This window comes from Sciurus vulgaris (assembly GCF_902686455.1).
Source record: "Sciurus vulgaris genome assembly, chromosome: 1".
NCBI classification, from domain to species: domain Eukaryota; kingdom Metazoa; phylum Chordata; class Mammalia; order Rodentia; family Sciuridae; genus Sciurus; species Sciurus vulgaris.
In genome coordinates this window covers 54,985,836-54,990,486 of record NC_136461.1, presented here as the reverse complement: position 1 = coordinate 54,990,486, position 4,651 = coordinate 54,985,836, and positions in this window count along the sequence as shown.

The window sequence follows — 4,651 nt, the reverse complement described above, 5'->3', positions numbered from 1 at the left end:
GTTCTAGTTCTACTTCAGTTACTATCTTGTCAGATGACCTTGGGAAGATGACTTAAAATTCCTGGGTTTCAGTTTGTTCATCTGCAAAGTGAAGCAGCTGAACTGGAAAGAGGGATCATTATAGTTATGAGTCTGTAACTCCTCTGTATGACTAAATACTATACATTGAATTTTCTTAAAATAGGACGACCATCAATTACTCTCATTGAATATGGAAGAGGGAAATGGAAGATTCTGGGATGACTCCTGAGGTTTTAACTTTGGGAACTGGTGTTTTTCATTTAAATAATAGCCTTTTGAAATCTGTAACTTGAGGCAGTTTTTTTAGGGTGTAGATCTGGAATGTCCTCCACAGGCTCACGTGCTGAGGGCTTGGTCTCTGGTGCAGAGATGTTCAGAAGTGGGAGGTGACTGGATTGTTAGGAATACGACCTAGTCAATGAGGGGTTCATAGCTGAGTGACCTCTGGGAAGTGGCAGAAACTGGAGGAGGTGGAACCTTGTTGGAGAGAATGAGTCCTTGGGGGAATGTGCCATTGGGACTGCATCTTGTCCCCAGTCCCTTCCTCTCTCTGCCTCTTGGCTGCCATGAGGTGAGCAGCTTCCCTCTTCCATGCCCTTCTTCCATGATGTTCTGCCATCATGGAAACCAGCCTTCCACAGCCAAAACCTTTGAAACCAAATTAAATCTTTCCTACTTCAAATTGTTTTCTTCAAATGTTTTGTCATAGTGACGAAAAGCTGACTAATATAGGCAAGAGTCTTTCTTTGGATTCAGTATTAGCAATGTCTTTCTTAATTTTTTTTTCATATTTATTCATTTGGTCAGTTTTATGGACTGTCCTCACACCTTCATTTTCTCTGGAAGATGGTAGCATGACTTAGTGTCAAAGGCCTGGGCTCAATAATTGTCTACATCTGTTTTTTTATACTGTTTCTAAACTTGCTGCTCACCTGATCTTGGTAAAATAACCACTCCACTGTGAGCCCCAGATTTCTCTTTTATAACATGAGAATCCTATCTTATAGGATTCTTCTAAGGATGGAATAAGAGCATTTTTATGATTATCCAAGCCCAGTGTGTGGAATACAGAGACACTTTAAAAATTGAACTGAATTTACAAATGAGGAAATTGAGGCAACAGGGAAACTCTCTCTCTCTCTCTCTCTCTCTCTCTCTCTCTCTCTGTGTGTGTGTGTGTGTGTGTGTGTGTGTGTGTGTGTGTTTTGCCCAAGCTCATGGAACTACTACAACAGCACCTATTTCTCAATTCTGCCTGGATCCAAAGCCTATCTGGAAATCCTGCAAGAAAAGAAAGATGATAAATTATAAAACAGGATCAGTCACAAAAGGAACCATGTGAATATAAATAGCAGACATATAGATGGCATAAATAGTTTTCTGTATCTAAAAGGACACTAAGCACCAAGGACAGTGGACATTTTTGTTTTTATTCCTTTAATCTTCTTTAATGTCTATCTTGGAAGACAAGATAGAGCACACAGAGCATTGAGCATAATGAACAGCATTTTAATACTATCTGACTTTCAAAAAGTTAATTCTAAAGGCAATAGAATTTTCAATTAATCAACATGCTCAAAGAACAGGAATTTGATTGAAAAGGAACTCTTAATGTCATTTTTCCACTCTTGAACTTAAAAGTCAACTAAGAAAAAAAGTTAAAGGTTTTTAAAGTTTCTAACTATAGTCCATAAAATATGTACATTCTTGGAAATTTTTTGGCTTATATCTAAGGATCTAATTATACCTGTGCAATTATTGATTATGTTATTTATTTTTATTTTATTATTTTTCTAATTTTAATTGAAATGTAATACTTATACATCTTTATGGGGTACATTATAGTAATTTAGTATATGTATATAACATGCAATAAATAAATTGGTTAAAAAGTACATTCATCTCTTTAACAATCACTTTTTTGTGTTGGACATTTTATACCATTCTAGTCATTTCAATATATATTGTAGATTGTTTTGACCAATTAGTTACCCTACTGCAGTTAAGAAGAACCAAAAGCAATTCCTCCACTCTGTGTTTTGCTGCCCCTTATTCAACTTCTTTCAATCCCCCTCCCTTACCAGGCTCTGGTGACTACTATTTTCATTTCATTCGTCTACAAGATTGACTTCTTAGTTTCCATAAGCAAGTGAGAACATGAAGTATTTGTCTTTCTGTGACTGGCTTAACTCAACATGATGAGCTCATGTTCCATTTATTTTGTGGAAATTCTTGAATTTCATTCTTTTAATGACCTAATAGTACTCCACTGTGGTAAATATACCACATTTTCTTTATTCATTATCTACCAAAGGGCATGTTCTGATTCCATCTTCTAGTTATTGTGAATAGTACTGAAATAAACATGAGAGTACAAGTATCTTTTTGGTGTAATGATTTCTTCTCCTTTGAATAGATACCCAGTAGTGGAATTACTCGTTTATATGGTAATTTTATTTGAGTTTTTAAATAAATATCTATACTACTTTCCATAATGGCTATACTAATTTATATTCCCAGCAGTCATAAGAGTTTCCTTTTCTCTGCATCCTTGACAGCATTTGTTATTTTTTGTCTTTTTGATGATAGTCGTTCTAACTGGGGTGAGATAATCTCAAACTATGATTTTGATTGCATTTCTTTTATGACTGTATATCTGATTTTGAGAAATATCTGTTTAGTTGTTTAGCCACTTTTAAATTGGATTGTTGTATTTTTGGTATTCAGTTTTTGAGTTCTTTATATATTTTGGATATCAACCCTTTGTGGGATGAATAACTTGCAAATACTTTCTCCCATTCTGCAGATTATCTCTTAGATATGTTGATTATTTACTTTGCCACCCAGAAGTTTCATAGTTTGATATATTTCTCTATTTTTGTTTTTGTTGTCTGTGCCTTGGGGATCCCATCTATAAAACCATTGCCTATACCAATATCTTCAGATGTTTCCCCTGTTTTCCTTTAGTAGTTTCAGGTTTAACATGTAGGCCTTTGATCCATTTTGAACTGATTTTTGTGTGTGATGAGAAGGTTGGATTTAGTGTAATTCTTCTGCATGTGTGTATCCAATTTTGCCAGCACTATTTATTAAAGAGACTGTTTATTCTTGGTGACTTTACCATATATCAGTCGATAAGGATCAAGTTCTGGGTTCTCTGGTTTGATTCCATTGGCCTATGTGTTTGTTCTTATCCAAATATTATGCTGCTTTAGAGTAGTTTTGTTATATGTTTCAAAATCAGGTATTGCGATGCCTCCAACATTTTTTTTCTTCCCAGGATCATTTTGGCTATTCTGAGTTTTTGTGGTTCCGTATGAATTTTAGGTGCCCCCTTCCCATTTCTGTGAAGAAAGTCATTGGTAGTTTGATGGGAATCGCATTGAATCTACTGATCCTTTGGGTGATATGGTCACTTTCACAAAATTGACCCTCGTAATCCATGAAAATGGAGCATTTTTCCATTTTTGTGTCCTCTACAATTTCTTTCATCAGTGTTTTAGAACTTTCATTGTAGAGCACTTTCACCTCCTTGTTTAAACATTTAATTTTTTAGCTATTGTGAATGGAATTGCTTTCTTAATTTCTTTTTTAGTGCCTTGATTTTCAGTATACAAAAAGGTCGTATTTTGTATGTTGCTTTTGTATCATGCAAATTTACTGAATTCATTTATATGTTCTTACAATTTTCTGATGGATTATTTAGGTTTTTCTATGTATAAGATCATGTCATCTGCAGACATGGATAACTTAACTTCTTCTTTTCCAATTTAGGTGAAATTTATTTTCTTGCCTAACTGCTCTTGCTGAGATGTCCAGTAGTATATTAAATAATAGAGATGAGAGTGAGCATCCTAATGCTCTTGACATCTCTGTAATGGTTAAATTGAATTGTCAACTCAATTGTATTAAAAGATGCCAATGATTAAGAGGTTTCTGGGTGTGTTAACAAGGGAGTGTCTAGGAATGACTGGAATGTGGGATAGTGAACTGAAGTGGAGAACTTCCCTAAGTATGGGCAGCACCACCCAGTAGGACGGTGACTTGGATGGAAACAAAGGTGGAAGCACAAGAAAGCAGAGGCAGATGCAGATGCAAGCTCCACATTCCTTGTACAGGTTCTTGATTGCTGATTCGATCATCTGAAGATATCGAACTCTCGCTTCTTCACTCTTCCAAAGCAGACTCTGCCAGTGATTCTCTAGGTAGCTTCCAGAAGCTTTGGTCTCAGACTAGGGTAGCACTCTTGATCCTTCTTGTTTTGGGGCTTCTGGCTCTTGGACTGTGCAGCTACAGGTTCTTCCAGCTCTCTAGCCTGGAGGTAGTTATTATGGACTATTCAGTTTCTGGTCATGTAAGCCAATCAAATAAATCCCCTTTTTATAATCATACTTCTTGTTGATTGTGTTCCTCTAGAGAACCCTGACTAATGCAATCCCCCACCACCAAGACTGTGAATGTTGCACCTGAAAGCTTCAATGCCAACAGGGCTCATCTCGGTGGAGCCTGAAGACACACACCTTTGGAAGTCTTTGTTCACTGCAAAGTCAACAAATGCCTTCAGAATGGGCCCTGAGGCACTCAGGGACACTGCTGACTTCAAAGATGATGAAATCAGAGATGATGCTTT